At 38.9% G+C, this 17,858-nt stretch overlaps 1 protein-coding gene across 1 annotated transcript in view; it reads left to right on the top strand.

Annotated features, from left to right (window-relative positions):
- The window catches only part of snx29 (sorting nexin 29), a 172,821-nt gene that overhangs the window by 19,600 nt on the left and 135,363 nt on the right, over positions 1-17,858 (top strand). The gene's annotated exons all lie outside the window — the stretch shown is intronic.

The raw sequence follows: 17,858 nt of genomic DNA, 5'->3' as shown, positions 1-17,858 counted from the left end.
TTTCCCTGAAAGTGGACTGCGTCACCTCAGCTTCCATGGTATGTTGGCCATAAGCCCGGAGTCTTCAGTCAATCCTCGAGCCCTTTGGATGAACCATTAGTCATCTCTCAGCAGTCTAAACAGAAAGCCCCAGCAAGTCTGTGCTCACATAGTAGCCTCCTACAGGAAGTCAAGCCACCATCTAGGATTGATCGAGTGACTCATGTTAAGTGCATACGGATTGCTAAAGCTGATGGGTTTGTTTTTGGAGAGGATGGCAGCAGCTGTTGGAGCTTTTTTAAATACAGGATGCTGTTTGTGTTCACACTTTAATTAAGTGTAAATGAAGAGAGAAAAGTAATGCGCGTACAGGCGGCGAGGCATGGGTGTACTCGAGAACGTAGCATATAGCGCCCATTTCTGCACGACCAAACAGACAATCTGCTCTGTAGTCTGCTGCTAAAACTCAAGTGCTGCTTTTTCCTTCTTCACCAAAATCTATCCCAATCAATAGCGACTATAAATACCCCCTAAGGAGCTGGAAAGCTACTGAACGAAGGCTGAAAGCTGTCAGCGTCATTCAGCGAAAGAGGCTACTGGCAGCTAGTAGTGCCACAGTTCTTTTGTGATTGTGTTTTCTTCTCTAGAACAGGTGAAATGGAAGCTAGTTTGCACCTGAGTGGGCTGTTGGCTTCCTCGTTGACTGACAAGGAGTTGAGGAACTCAGCCGCTGTGGGTTTAATTGAGACGCATTGACAACGCACTCCGACTTTGACAGGAACCATGTCGTTGCCAGCAGCAAGGCTCGGGTTAAATGTTTATCTCCAGCACCAGATGGTCCTGTTGTTTCGAGGAAGATGCCACCAGTCATCTGCTTATTTTAGAGCCTCTCCTCGTGATAGCAGAGAAGCTAAACCCAAGGAAGTGACATACAAATACGGGGCGAGCATGTGTGTGTGTTTGTGTGTGTCGAGCCTGATTGTGTGCGGGGGTGGCAGAGGATGAGCGAGCCGCCATAGATAGATTCTGGCTGACGCAGACACCCGCAGACGGGAGCAGGCTAAAATGAGCTGCTGCTCACTTACTGACTTACTCACACACAAAACTCTGATATACAGGCCCCTCACACACCCACCCGTCCAAATATAACATGAAAATATAAGGCCCTTACTCATTATTCACACACTGACATAGAACAGCCCACAAGCTCCCAAAGACTGATGTTGCAACCAATTCCACCAAGGACTTGTGCTGGTTGTCAACATCCTGCTAAGACCATTAGAAAGCGTCATCACCAATTATTGGTTTGTAAACTGCTGTTTTGGCGTTTTGTCGCCATCTTCGAGGTCCTTTCCTTAGTTTATAGGCAGGAAGTGTCATTACTTGGGCAGGATGATATTTATTTATTTAATTTATTTATTTATTTGCACATTATAAAACCATAGATCTAAGAAAAAGGAAAAAGACAACAAAAAAACAGATTGTGCGGGTGAGATAAAAACACCTTCAAAATAAAAAAAAAAAGATAAAAAAAACGTTTATCTTTCAGACCTAAACCTGTTGAATTATGGAATTATTTTCAGGACGACCAACATCGCGATGTGAATTTGTCACAACTCAGCTGATTAACATGTTTGTTCTGGCAGAACAGGATCTCATTTCACTGTGCAGGATGAAATAAGATCTGAAAATCTTTGAAAGACACAAACAGGTAACTTTGTTTTTGTTGATGGTTTTTTTTTTCTTTGTTAGTAATGGCAGTGTTAAGTGCAGTGAACAAAGAGAATGGAGGGGGGGGGGACAACAAAAAATCACCATATGCCTGTAATCCCAGACTAACTACATGATTTGGAAGACTGGGCTCTGTGGGTGAACGGACCATCTGTTGCAAAGACTTGCAGGGGACATTTTTGTGGCTGAATTTGGAACCAACCAGAATCCTGTTGGACAAGAATTTATTAGTTTATTTCACTTGAATCCCACCTTATTTGTATTGCACAGACTCTTGATAAAATCATTGCGTGGTACTTTTAAAGATATACATCAGTCCAATTTAAACCACTTATAATGCAATTAAATACAATTCATTCTATGATCTACTGTTCACCACTTCAGAACTGTTCCTAAAATCAGATCAAAATCAGATCAAAGTTTATTTGTATAAAACCTTTCATACAAGAAGCAGCTCAAAGTTTTAAATATATTAAAACAAGTAAAACAAATAGACTCATCATCATTCACACACACACACTGACACACCCCCAATCTCATGTTGCCTGATAAAGCTTCTAAAATAGTCTTCTGTCTCTTTAACCGACAATAATAATAAAAGTAAAGAAATAAACATAAAAGAGATAACATCTGGCTCAGCCACTTCATAAAAATGCGCAGTGAAGGAAACCATCCGACGGTACAGTCCTATCCTTAGCATGCACAAAGTGGTGAGGCAACAGTGGTGAGAGAAATAAAACCTCCTTTTTAACAGAGAGGAAAACTTCCAGCATAACCAGACTCAGGAAAGCAGCCATCTGCCTTGTCCAGTTTGGGGTTGGAGAGGACAGAAAGGAGGAGGGGCATGATAGAGGGATCAACACATACATGTCTATGTATGTGTTTATATGTATGTGCTTGTGTCAAGAGGGGGCAATTCCTGGTCCAGAAAGTAAAAGTCTTGTCCGGCAGCTGTTCCGACCAGTCACCAAACGAGCTGAATTTAATGAGCAGAGTTTTTGCCAGGTAAACAAGCCTGTTAGGGAAAACACCTGTTCTAAATGTACAGGTAGATCCAAAAACATGGCAGGACTTTTACTTTCTGGACCAGGAATTGCCATCTCTGCTTGTATGTATGTATCTGCATGTGTATATATGGATATGCTTTTGTATGAATGCAGCATATGTATGTGAATATGAACATATATACATGTAAATCTTAACTGTATATAACAATTGACCCCAGAAAGAATAGTCGCAGCTAGCTTCTGCAAGCTAATGGGGATCCGTACAAAAGAAACAAAAAAAGGACATTAATATCACATCCTCATACAAGGGGATGAGTTTGTGAGGTGCTCAGTGCATCATGGGATGTCTCCCAGCAGGCTGTTGCAACATCACTAAAGCAATGGCAAAAGCACAGCCAAGCCCCCCCCTCCAGCTGCTTGTTATAAGCTTTATCAGAACGATCCACAAGTAATCCTCTTGTCTGAGAGTGAAGTGCTCAAACTAGGAAAATATGAAACCGCGAGATGTTACGGACACATTATATACCTTTCTGACCTTAAAACTTTGTGTTCTGGACTTGTTCAATAACAGAGTGATATCTAGCAGCGTCCCGAGGCTGAGAAACAACACTATACAAGTTTCGTTTCATGCCAAAAAACACACCGACTGTTTTGAACGCGCACCGTCGCTGATTCAGTAAAGAAACGCAACAGATTAAAAGAGAAAAAGGAACAAAATCAGAGTTGTTGTAAGATCGTCTTTTGCTGGCTGGAGAGAGTGAACAGGTCAGATAGGATGCAAAATGGATGCTGAATTAGCAGTCGATAGGGGGCGCGTGACGTGAAAATGGAAAAAGTTCTGTAGTCTTTAAAGATCTAGTGGAGCTTGGTCAGTAAGACTTTCAGATGTGAGTAGAAGAATTTTAATTCCATCCTGGATTTAACAAAGAGCCACTAAAGAGAAGCTTAATATTTCTCTTAACATTTAATTTAGTCATTTTGCAAATATTGTTTATTTATTTATTTATTTTTTTACATTTAACAAGATATGTTAAAACTGTAACAAGACAAAAACATGATCAGTTTGTATTGTGGAAGTGTTGAAGGTGCAAACTCAGAAGAAAGCTGGTGTGATGTGGTGATATGTGCAACTGTATCAGCCTCTGTTTGGAGATCTCATTTGGAAAACATTGCGTGGGATCCAAGTCCATATAAAGACAAATTTACAAAACCATGCTCATCTTAAGACAACAGTGGAGGCAGGGAAGAAAAAGACAGAGGCCTTTGTTCCATTTCTGTAATCCTAAAGCGTAATCATGTAATCATGTGTAATCATGTTGTTACACAGGATGTATTTCCCTGATTGTCAAGGTGATCACAACAATATGTCTTTTATAAACTGTTCCAAATGTTTTCACATGTATTTATAGATGTTTTGATCGAAACATCATGACTTGGGATGCATTGATTGTGCAAGAGCTGTCACTCGCTCTCTTTCCAGACTAGTTCGTCACACAGTCAGCATAATGTACGTGCAGGTGTTGAAGATGTGCTGCATGAGGTGCCTGCAGCAGGCACAGTGTGTGTCCTCTCACTGCATCTGACAACACAGTGTGTGAATATATTCACTGCTTCAGTTTCACGCAAAGAAAACCTGTAATTCTACTGATATTTGTACAGTGTGAAAAGATTATTATTGCAAACTTTCTGTGCTCCAAGTTTTTTTTTTTTTAAATTATGTGATGTTATTGTAGACGATGATCATCAGTTGGTTTTGCGTATTTATATGCATGCAGATGTGTTTGTTTAAAATCAATAATTTATACAAAAAAAAAAATCTGTTCATGAATATTAATTTATTATGTTAAAGATAAAAGTAAAGTCTGGACGTTGGGTCTCTGTAGCACCTTGATTCTGTGCTTTTTCAGTTATTTTGTTGGCAATTTGCTGCTTTCTTTTAGTTCATTGTCTTGTTCAGTTTCAACAGTTTCAGTCTGTTTTTAGCTGTCAGACTAATATTTGACTCTACAATACTTTGGTATTTGGACGAGCTCAAGTTTAACTAAGTTTAACTTAGTTGCTCAGGTCCTGTAGCTACAAAAGAAGCCCATATCATAAGAACCCGCCACCGTGCTTGACCGCCTGTGGTGTTTGTGCTGATGGGATGTTTCATTTAATGATTTTTTCTGTCCATGGCTCTAGAAATCTTAGTGTTGGTTCTGGTGAATCTTTGCCAACCTAAGAGGATTAAAAACCATGAATTGTTTCCACTTGCCAATAATCTGCCCCGATGTTAAACAATGGACTTCACTTTATTTGGAAATGGCCTTACAACAGGAGCAAGATCATGGCTCATAACTTTCCCTCTTTGCATTGTATTAACACAGAACTCTGTGCTCTAGACCAGAAAACTCTCACAAACCGTTTGCTGTCTGACAAGAAGTTATTCAAGTGCACTTTATTAGCGTCATCTGGTTGCTACTTGTCCTTTTCCTTTGTTTTACCTAAATAATAACTCGGTGCATTGTGAAATTGTTTTTTCAGTTTGTATTTACCATTTTTTATGACTTTAGGGAAGAAATTCTATTCTCACCTAACATGTGTGTTAGGTGAAGACCAATTTGGCATATATCTTGCGGCTTGTTTATTCCCTGAGCTTTCTTGAGCTAGTAAAAGTCAGTCCAGTGTTTACTCTTGTCCAATGTTGACACTGTATTTCTCTTCCACCTCCCTCCGATCATGTCCTCTTTCTTTTCTTTGCTCAGTCGACCATGATGTGCATCCAGAGCTGTTGATATCCAGTTGTTGGTGTGTGATGCCGTGCTGTAAAGCAAAACACAACTGTCAAGTAATGCTCTTTTCTGCACAACAAAGGTGTGAACTGTGGTTTGTCAGTCTCAAATGGCTGCATAATGAATAGCTGTGCACCATCAGAATGAGTCGGTAGCACAAAGTTTTTATCTCAGAAACAAATGTAGCATTGTTTTAAAAGTAGATGTGTTATTTTTTTCCCTCATGGCTGCATAAAAAGCCGAAGTCTAAAGCCATGAAACTTCCATGACTCCAGTCACCAGACTCCTGCAGGGACAGTCCTGCCTACAGCACCATATGCTTTTAATTACAGTAGACCACCAAATGAATTAAACACCATGCAAGTTGCACTACGGAGCAATGTTTTAATGACGAGGACCCTATTTTGCATTTCATTGAGATACACAAGACTGCATAAACATACAAGCAAGCCTGCTGCTGATGCAATGCACATTCTCATGGATGGTTATTTCACCACTGGTGGGAGTAGCTGAGAAAAATAACAGGAAGAAGAAAGAGAATACTGTCTAGCAGATGTTAACAATGCAAGATTTACGATCTTGCAAAAATACAGCCAATGAATGTTTTACTGTAATGGAAACCCATTCTCCTGATATGATTTGGTTACAAACGCTAATTTCTAAACTTACTAAATAGGAAATGGATTGAACTTGCATACTGCTTTTCCAGTCACTTTGACCATTTAAAGCACTTATACACTTTATTTGATCTATTAGGTTAATTATCTGTTAAGTCTTATTCCACATCGTGCACATTCATCTTCTGCCCACATCAACAAGATATCACATCAGGGGTGGGAAAATTTAATTGAAAAATTGAAAATCAGGATATTTTGCTTGACAATTTTAATTTTTTTTTTTTTTTTGTTAAAAAAAAAAAAAAAAAAAAAAAAAAAAAATCAAATTTTTTTCCAGATAAATCAAAATAATCCTTTAAATTTTTTTTGTCATTTTAATTTTTTTTTATTGATCTTTTTACTTGTCTTCTTGGGCATTATAGCAACAGAATGATGGTCTGGTTACTGTGTTGTTTTTTCCTAATTGTAATAAAGAAAAAAACCGGGCAAAAAAAAGAAGTTTTATATATAATTTTTGTTTTTAATCTACAAAAATCAGCAATATTGAAGAATATTTAAATCGAATCGGCACCCGAAAAATCGGAATTGAATCGAATCAGGACAAAAGCAAATCGTCACAGCCCTAATCGACATGCAGTCTGTAGTCTGGGGAAGTTGGAATCGAACCTCCAATCTTCCAGCTAACAGACAACTGCTTCTTCTCCTATCCACTAAATGTCAAGTATCCAGTGTGATCAGGCACGTGCAATGACCTCCAGGGTTAGGTAGGCAGGCAGTCGCACATTGCACCAGTCACACATATAATCATTTAAATATGTAGGCAGGTAAGTACGGTGGCCCTGAAGTGTCACAACAAAACAAAAGCAAAACACAACACAATTAGCCACAACACAACACAAAATCGCGACTTATTGTGTTGTGTTGCTGCTTTTGTTTTGTTGTGACACTCCAGGGCCACCGTAGGTAAGTACCTGCCTAATCTAACACAATCAAGATCTCAAGACACCATTAAAAAAAACTCACAAAGCTAGCTAAATGATTCAGTAGCAGTCCCCAGACTATTTAACTTTGCCTGTCACCACAACCAGTAGCGTATGTTGATGTTTTTTCTCAAATGAAAGATGTGAACATTGTTTAAGGCTCTCCAGCAGGATCGTCCCTCTGGTGAGCACGTTAACCAACTTTGAGAGCGAAGCATGAATTCAGTGGTTCTCTGTGAACGTATGTCAACCATGTGCATAGTACAGTCACGTAAAAAGGTAGCATAGCGACCTGCCTTTTTACGTAAATAATTTTATATGGGAAACGTTATTCCTCAAATATTTCATATTTGAGTAATAAACGGTCACATAATTTGAGGTTAAATTATGCTTTTACTTTATAACTGTACTTAAAGTCACAGTAATAATGTTGCTTTAAAGAAAAACCTGAATGTTACTTCCCAGAATTTCTGACCCTAAAAATCCCTTTCTTCAAATGTAATAAGTGAGACACAGACACTCTTTCCCCTCAGCCCCTTGTTGTTACCCTATTTAGACATCGGTTGGCAGCGGACACAGGCAGCCTCTCGCAGCGGGAAGGCGGCCATTGGAGTGGGCTCGGGCCAGAAAGTGGTCTCTCTTCGCATGGAGAGGGGGTGTTCGGACAGGCGGACGCGTACACAGCGCACTCGCACACGAAAGAAACTAGAGCAGATGCCTTTTTCTTAGCTGGCATGGCTGCCTTTCTCCAGGCGGTCTGGTATGGCTGCTCTGAGAACGGCTGTGAAGTTTGCCTCGTTTACTCGCTGGGAGTGTTTCGGCTCGCTTTTCTTTGTTTGACAGCTCAGTTGCGCCACTCGGCCTTTAGGGGCCATTTTGCTTCGAATTTTTAGCAACCCAGTCCTGCACCCAATAATCTTATTGTGCATGTATGTGTGGCTCAATCGATTTGTGGGGAAAAAAACCAAAAAACAACTAAGAGATGTTGAGCAGTAAATTGCACTCAGGAGCATTACTCAACCACTGAGCTGTCTGCCTCCAAAGGACTCTCATTTACTTCCTCCAAACAAAAGCAAACCTTACCTGAGGAAAAGCCGGTGTAACTGTGTTTAGTGCACATTAAGATGACTTCAGAATAAGGGGATTGTCAAGGAAAGTGGTGCAGGGAATACAATAGACAGAGAAAAACAAGTCACTCGAGGGCTTCAGTTGAACTTCAGTAATTACTGCGTAGTTTTAGTTTAAGCTTTTCACTTTAGAGTTTTTTTTTTCCTTCCATTTTCACTCTTTTCCTAACAATCTCCCACAGTATTTGCTTTGCACTAAAACCCCACACATTTTCAGACTTTACACCAACTCTCTTTCTTTCAGGCACAACATTTACAGCTTCTTTCTCTGTCAGATGCACCTCATTTGCACACAAAGCAGCTGCACTTTCTTTAGATGTGTTTTATATCGGCTCACAGCTTTTCTTAGTCTCACAGTTTCTGGTACTCACAAGACTTTCAAGGGTTGTGTGTGCAGACTCTTCATCCTTGTCACTTGTATCCAATAGAAGATGAGATGACTTGAACAGTTTTATCACACTGAGTAGTTAAAAGGCCTGATCCTCTGAACTGATGTTTACGCCAACAATATTTCAAGCTGAGAGTAGTTTGGTTTAAATGCTGTTTTTCTGTCAAGATTCATACATAGAAGAGAAGGAAAAAACTTCTTCAAATGGTTTCTTTGACATGCCCTTTGTGACTTTGATACGCAAGTACAGTATATCACCCATTTTATTACAAAACCTCAAATTCTTTAGGTCTCATCGAGTCTTTTAACCTCTAACTGAGTAGGAAGCTAAACACTTGCTACGTAAGAGACAGTATTTTAATTTAAAATCCTGATTATTGCCTGTTCATTCTTGACAAACCGCACTGCTTAAAATCAGGAAGCTGAGATTAAGGGAACCTCCCTTTGGGTTTGAATCCTTAACCCCTCAGTGGTCTATGATCAGATCACGTGGCGTTTTCAAAATAGAAAAAAAACGAAAAACAAATCAAACTAGGCCACTTGGAGTATTGCCGTCTACTTTTATTGACCATGTAAATCCAGAAAAACAATTCTTGTCATTTTCAGAATATAGATATTTTTGTGAGAAGTATAAAAGTAGAATGAGCTTTTAATTTCTTAAAAAGTAGTTGTCATTGTTCATAATGTTACATAACAGATAAAAAGTGGGCCAGTCAGCTGACATGTGGAAAAAAAAAAAAAAAAAGAAAAAAAAAGAATGATCACATCATGAAGGTTAAGTTGTGCTGAAATGAAGTGCGTATGTTAAACAGCGTCTATATGTGGCATACAAAGACAAAATCAAAAGTAACTATTTGCCAAAATAGCATTGAACCCGTAAGGGTTAAAGGACTATGAATGTCAGTGGAATATCAGCAAATCTGAGCACAACGCTCTTAGGAAACAAGAGTTAAATGATAAGAAAGCAGTTAAATATGGAAAATTAGCTACTTTTCACAACTGATGTGAAACGACAAAAATGATCTTAAACTGAAAATTTGTTTAATCAATGCTGTTATTCATGATCCCTGATCTGATGGTCAAATATAAAAAGCAAAACCTGAAATTCATTTCAGGAGTAGTATATAATAGTAGATTAATTTCAGCCTGATACAGCAGGACTTCCATTTCCCGTTATTATTCTAGTTTCAGCAGAGTTCCCCTTCAGTCAGAGTGTACGCTCTCTCGCTCTCTCGTATGACAGCCTCCACCTGCACTCTGGATATTGTTCCCACTAGGCTGCTTTAAGAAGTGTTCCCCACTTCACCTCTATTGTTTTAAAAAATAACTATTTAAATATTCATTAGTCTCTTGTACTTTCCAGACAGTTGGAAAATATAATCGTCCACTGCTGAAGAGGCTGAATTTAGGATCCATGTCTTTACATAACTGCAGCATCCCTCAGCTGTCCTTTTCATCTATGGTTATGGGGAAATAATTTCTGCACAGTTCATTTGTTTGTCTCATTTATATCTCTAATTATTGAATAATAGTATTTTACCAGATTTCAGTGTAGTTTTGGAGTGAGTTATGGCACAAAGACAGAACTTGTTAAGGTGACTGATGACTTACTGAGGGAACATAGAGGAGACTTTAGTTTTCTTGGCTTTGAGTTCTTCCAATGATCCTGTTGATAGCAACATTCTGCTTCGTCATTTTGAGTCCTTGGTAGGACTTAAGGATTTTGCTCTTGCTAAGGACTGGAAGAATGACCTGTGACTTACCATCATGGACTATCGGGATTTTGTTTCAGGAAGAGGTACCATTACACTTGCACTGATTTAGAATTTATTGGCATGTACAGCTGAGTGTCATCAGCATAAAAATGGTCATTTGTAATTTGGTCTTGTATTAGCTGACTCAAGAAGCATCTTGTGCACAAAGATACTTAGGATTGAGCCTCGTTCTACAGCCTAGATTATTCAGATGGACTGAAATGGTTCAACAAGAGAAATGTGAGATAAAAGCCAAATATTTTTTATACCAGTTGAGGACTCCAAATAATAGAGGATTCTCTGAGTTGGTGTATTAACAGTAGCACTTAAATCCACATGAACTAAAATTGAAAAGTCTTGTATCTATACTTTAAAGTAGCTCAACAGAAAAGACACTCAGTTTTAGACCTGTTTAGAGACATCATATATGCAGCAATCCAAAACTAATGAAAGGCGTTAAACAATTAAACATGTTCTGTAATATTTTGTGGCATCAGGTGCATTAGATAGAGAACAGCTGCTATCACATTTAAGTTCAACACATTTGAGGCAATGCAGTGCCTCTTACAGATAAATGACTGCGTCATCATGATAAGACTTTGCTGGTTACAATAGGTTTTTCTATTGGCAGAGCTGTCCATCTTGGCTTCTTCTTGCAGTTTTAAGTAATAATACCGCAGCATACTGTGAAACCGTGATACATTTGCTCAAGGTCGTCATACTGTCTGAGGTTTATATGGGAACGTACCCATATCATGTATAACCAATACAAAAGACTTTGAAGGTTGTTCAAATCTGACTTTCTTATGTTTAAATGCGTTTGACGTAACTTTCTGGTGTAACCACTGCATGTTATTTTCAGCTTCCCCAGATCAGAGCAATGTTGAAATTCAGAAATTTGTCTGAAGGTTTCACACCTGACCTTGTTGTTTTGTTACTACAGAGACAGAAAAGAACCAAACCTTCAAATAGTCCCCAACCAGAGGTCAAGGATTGATTATTCAGTGTTACTGTTTACAACTATGGAGCCATAAAAGAGAAATTTAAACTGGCTCATAATACATAAAATACAGTTCAGCAGAACTGGGGATGAAAAAAAAAGTTTTACCACAGAGATTTATGGCTATATTTTCTTCTTTCCTACAAGTGACAACATGGTAACTACGTGAAACACTTGCTAATATGGAGGCATAGGATTGAGCCATTTCCAGCGGGGTTTGAGCAGGTGTATTGGACATGGTGGTTGGAAATGTATAAAATCCTGTGGTTTGAGTTCACATGCAGCAATCTGAACTGCTGTGTGACCTGGAGGCAAGCTGCTCCGGTGGAGGTTCGATGAAGTACAAAAAGGCCGTACTGAACATTTCTCCTCCAGGTTGGGTTTTATCTGACTGCTAGAAGTTGGATATGAGAATGTGCTGAATTTTAAGAGCCATATTGCTTCATAACCTGCAAGACTCTCGCTTGTTTAAGTTTCACCAGAGACAGCTGGTGTATGTACACACTTCCTCGACTTTCCCTCAGGAGCATATGTGCCGGTGTCGCTACAAGCCATTTGGGTGCCCTAAGCATAGCTGCTTTGTGGTGCCCCATCTTTTTTAAAAATCGAGTTACTATTGTGTGTTATTCTCTTATGTTTGGGGCTCTTCTTTGAGAAAAAACATTTCATTTTTCCTGTTCAGGCCCCAATCACAGGCTGATACATAAAATGCTATTAGATAAATTAAAACTTGAAATTAGTGGAAACTTTCTTTTACAAAGAAAATACAATATGCACTACCAGCCAAATAAACAGCCAGATTTAGAGGAAAATGTATGCTATAATAGATTTCACAGTCAGAGAGGCTACGATGCTCTTCCATTTGCTTGAGGATGGATAGGCTGTTAAGACAAAAAACCCCTAGGCATGATCTTTTTAACGAATGTCTTCGGACTGTGTGTAGAAACGAGACTACAAACAAAAACAGAGGGACCAGATAATAAGAGTTTTCGGTTGCTTGACCCAACTTTTTGCTCACCTCTGAGAATTCTGGACTCATACTTGACTTTAGAGTACTTTGATATACAGAGGAGCTCACTGATCATCATCCCTCCACCACCATGCTTGAGAGTTGACATGGGGAGATTGTGTTGTTACCATACTGTATATAAAGAGATGGACGGAGCCTCTGTGACGTCACCCATAGGTTTCTGAAAAGCTGAATTGAAGCTCTGTGGGCGTCATGCACGTCGTCTCGCCCGGAAAATACAAATATGGGCAAAGAGGTGGAGCTGAGAAGGCAGCCGTAAGCTTCATGGTGGATGATTGACATCGAGTTAACTCTGAGCTTTCTGGGGCTAAAAGCTAACCGAGCTAATCCAGAGATAACGGGAGCTACCCAGCTAACGGAGGTAAGCGAGCTAAAGCTAAGTCACGTTGTTAAGCGGCTAAAAACCGCAGTTGCTCTACGTTCTTCTGACTTGAAGCCGGAGATTGATACATGTCAATCAAAAGGACACGCCCCTAGATTTGCCGAACTTTGAGATTAAATTACTTTAAAATGGGCGAGTTAGAAAAAAATTCACTCCCCCCACAGTTGTCATGAAGGTAAACCTGACCTATAAACTGAAAATGGATTTTTGAACCAGGCTGTAAACATGTTTATTTCTGCCGTGAAGTTGGCCTTTTTAACATGGGAGTCTATGGGGATTTGCTCTGTTTTGCAGCCCCTAGTGGATGAAGGGGAAACTGCAGTTTTATGCACTTCCGCATAGGCTTCATTTTTAACCGCCGGAGGTTGCCACTTGGTTGTTACGGCACATTCTTTTGGTCCCAAGGTTCCTTCCAGACAAGCAGAACTTGCTTACTCTTGTTTGAACAAGTTGTCATGAACTTTAATGTTTATCAGCTAAAAAAGTCCCCAAGCTTCAGATTTCAAGGCCACTCACACTTTGTTTGTAATCTGCTTGCAGGTATAACGATATACACAACATTTATTGTTAGTAAAATGAGACAGTGAATACCTGCATATCTCTCCAAGCCCTAAAACACACAGACACACACACACACACACGCATTAGCTATAATTTAATCAAGCTGAGAAAGCGTGCGGGGTGTTTGTGATAACGGTGTGGCTCTGCTGAGAGCTTGTCATGTGGATTCAGGAGGTCTCCTGCCAGGCGCTTCTTTTGTTAGTTGTGAAAGGAGTTTGATAAGCAGGGCACCAAAAATCGGCCGTGGAGAATGAGTGGTTGGGTGGGGGGGGGTGTGTGGGTGCAACGGCAGAGCAAGACAAAGACTGTTAAATTTAACTGCCAAGGGCATAAAGCTACACTGCAACCACACTGTGATTGATTTCCTTCACAAAGTCAATAATGTTCAACTGGTTTGGTCTTTGTAAAGAGACTGCCTCCATCTTTCTCTGTTTTTTTATCAGCGTCTTTGTGTCTGTGTCCTGAGCCGCTGTCCAGAGCACGTGTTTACATTTACATTAACAAGATATTGAATTTTTTTTTGTTTTTGTTTTTTTATACTTCTTCTCACAACAGAGGTTCAAATACACCTGCTCCTTCTCTGAATACATGAAAGAGACTTTAAAACAGACTTTGTTCACAAAGATTTTTCTTTATTCTGTGCACATATAAAGGTCCTTTCAGCCCGTGGATTCCTCCCAAATGTCTCTGAATTTACTTATTCATTTCTCTTTTTGAATAGAATTTACTTTCAACAGCAGAAGATGGAATAAAAACGAATAATATAATACAATAAATACAGTTTAACTCAGAGACCAGATATTTGTTTAAGCACAAACAGGAAACCTGTAGCTATACAACCGGACTGTTGCAGCTTTTAGATACAACCCCAGCTGAATCAGTTGAGCCTCTGCAGAGCTGAATGACATGCGGATGAGGGATGCATATAAAAGTTGCATTATGGCAGATCTCAAGGAGCAGACTTGGGCACCCCGACTATACAAGCACATCTGCTAAACACTGAACAAAGTTAATTATTAATAGTGTATGAATGGAATGATGGAGCCATTTCTATTTTTATAATAAGTTTTGTTTACAGATAAAGTTTTTTGTTCATGAAGTCCAGCAGGTTAAGCTCCATCATCGTGTACTTTCGCTAGAAACAGTCAAGCTTGCTGTTGATATGATATAGTTTTCCTCACACAATATTTCATGACAGTAAACAACCAAGATGGAGAACTTTACCAGACCAGAGTATGTTACAAATTGATGTATATTTTATGCAAGAGGGCTTGCTGGTGGTCTCCATAGCTATGGATTGAATCCTAAACAGCATAAAGAAGTAGAAGTCATCTGTTGGTCAGATTTGCGCAGACAGAACGGCATCTTCATCGCTCCCAGCTTCTACGGTAAACTGTACAAATTGTTGCAGTGGATCTGGTGGGCACACACGCAAGAATTTTTTTTCTCCATCCATTCACTAAAAGAAAGAAGCAACCTGTCATTATACGATCCATGTCTTCATCGCAACGTGACATTTTTAAGTGGTAGTTTACAAGCTTGCAGGTTGCTGTTGCCTCTGCTGAAAGGGGTTTTGAAAATGCTATCCAACAGATAACCAAAGGTTGTAATGAGTCAGAATGTTTGTGAAATTATGTTTTCCTGCTTCTCTCGCTCTCCCACCTTCATCCTACCCAACTCCAACCCACCTCCAAGCAAAAATGTGCAAATTCTCAGATGTTGAAAGGGCCCCATTGAACTAAAAATGTGCTGTCCTGTCAACACGTGCCTATGTGAAGTTAGACAGCCAGCGAACAAAGCAGAAAATATTTTTAAAAAAGTTCTCCACACAAGGCTTGCTTTTCTTGTTTCTTACTGAAGATCTTTATGAATTATAATTGCATTTCCATTTTTTAAAAAAAAATTGAAACATACAGAAAAGAAAAACAAATTACGAGCCAACACACACATCTTGCTACAGTGGAAGTTGGTTGGCCTCGCCTCATGTGCATATCACATTACCAACACATTTCTAGCAACAAAAATAATACCAACACATATGCTAGTGTTTTCTTAACATATTAATACTTACAAAGACGAAAGTTTCCCAAGGTACAAGCGTATGAGGGTACATTTAGTGTGTATATGAGCTGCTGCTTTACTTTCACCGTTTGAGGCAAAATACGTCAAAGAGCTTTTCTATGTTAAGAGCGCTCACTCGCTCAGGTAACGGTACGATCGATATCACAAAGATTGTTTGCAATACAGAGGTCTCACGCTGATTAATTTATTTTAACATATTTATCCCTTTTAAGCATGAACTTATTCTTAATATTTACTAACTATGAACTCTTGTTTTTAGCCTTATTTGTTTACATCATTAATAAAATAGAATCAGTACTGTCCTTGGCCAAAAGGCATGACAAAAAAATGTGAATGAATAACAAGAAAAATAGTTTGTAAGACATGAAGGAATCAGAGAAAGCAGAAAGTAAAACAAAAGGTAAATAGATTAAAACATTATTTACTCATTTTGCTGATTTAAATGACGCCAAATTTGTAAGGAAAATGTGTTTTTGGCATGAGCAGCAGTGAAATATGAGTCTATTGTACTCATGAAAAGTTTGCCAAACCTTCTCTATTAATGCCAAAAAGCGTAATCTGCTATCAACTTTTGTTTTGTGTTGTTGATTTGAATTCATGATTTGAATCTGAAGAAACAAGACATTTGCAATTTATTCATTTAACAAACAGGGGTCTCAGTAGCATGTGGAAGAAGCATACACAGCCACAACGGTCTGGCGCCTCTTCCTCATGCTGGTTTAGTTAAATGGATTTGCGGTCAAAAAGACGATTGGCAGTCCATTTCTCCTCTCCCCAAACCTGGGAGAAGTCTCTGATAAACCCCACTGTGTCCATCATCATGTCGGAGGATCGAGTTCGGTGCCAGACTGGGAAGATGTGGGATTCCCACTGGTTGTAGAATCTCTCTCCATATCCCTCAGCATTAACACTGCCTGCCAAAAAGGATTGTTAAAACCAATAAATGATCAGCCATAATGCAAATATCCTTTTCTTTTTGCTTCAGTTTACAAAGAAGTGCAACCAGCTGGAATTTGTAGACAGCAGAACAGATTACGCTCAGCCATGTTTATTTGTCATCATTATCTACTTTAAATCTAAAATAAACACGACTTTTAACAGCAGTTCAAATAAGAAATTACTTGATTCTTTTTTATTAATCAAGTATGAAATATGTTCAACGTCCATATTACATTCCTGTCCTATCATTCCTGTCTATGATATTAAGAATGACCCAAATAACAAACTATAGACCCGACAGTGTTTCACAAAGAAAGAAACACACTGCAAAAACTGAAATGTAAGTAAGATTAAAATCTTAAATTGAGTACACATATGCTTATATTTTTAAAGGTAAGATAATTCTTAGTTTTTATGCCAGAGAATTCCTCTTGTTTCAAGAGTATTTTTACTTGTTTTGGGAAGTGTTGACACGCCAAATTTTCATGTTCTGTTGGCAGATAATTTTTCTTATTTTAAGCAACATTTACCTGATTTTTGTATATCTTTTCTTGTTTTTTTAAAGGCTGAGTTTTTGCAGTGCAGACGGCGGTTTCTGATCCATACCAATGTCAGTTAGAAATAAAAATCACCACCTCCAAAACATTTTGTTGCTCTGGCAGGAATTTTAGAACAATTTTCCACCAGATGTTATTCTGTACTTCGATTAATTCCACGATCTCCATCTGAAAGCGTTCTGTACGGCACTCTACCACCTGTTTGCTTCCCGCTTGGATTCCCGTGCAGAAGTTAATTCCAGGTCTCCTGCATTATTCAGAATATGCAGAGCTCTCAGTTCATCCCCACAGCTGCTTTTGACGAGCATTTGATTCCTGTGCAATCATCAAGTCACATCTCCGTGAACAAATCTCAGTCTGACCATCTGGATTACGTGTTTTTTTCCCCCCTCTTTTTCCTTCTTCATTTTCATCGCTCCTCAGGTGGCAAGATATCACAGCAAGATTCACACCATCTCTCTCCGCCGCATGCTGTCATAAAACACAGTAAACACCTTCCTGTCAGTGTCTGGCTGCTGCTTTTGCACTTGTTAGACAGAGAATGTGCCCTTTGTTGAGATGTTCGCGGTAAAGTCTTTACTGCAACCTGGTGACTAGACTTTGCTGCACAACTCTGGTAAAATAGGCTGTGAATTGAAGAAAAGTTTGGAAATCAGAAATGCCCGGAAGTAAACTGTTTTCATGTGCAGATTTCTGAGAGAGTATAAATATATAGAGAGGTGTATGATCACCTATAAAGGTAAATATGTCATTGCTTTGTGTCTGTGAGTGTATGTGCATATGTATGTGTGTGTATTTATGTATGTATGCAGATGTGTACGAGTATACATGTGTACATGTCTATATTTATTTATTTTTTTGCATTTAGTGATTTCTTTTCCATAAAAAAGAAGAAAAAAAAAAAGAAAACTGACTATTTCAGGGATTATTTAAACAACTGCAAGGAAGAAAAG

This window comes from Telmatherina bonti, assembly GCF_933228915.1.
Source record: "Telmatherina bonti genome assembly, chromosome: 21".
In the NCBI taxonomy this organism is placed as follows: Eukaryota; Metazoa; Chordata; class Actinopteri; order Atheriniformes; family Telmatherinidae; genus Telmatherina; species Telmatherina bonti.
This window is presented reverse-complemented; position numbering and strand designations above follow the sequence as displayed.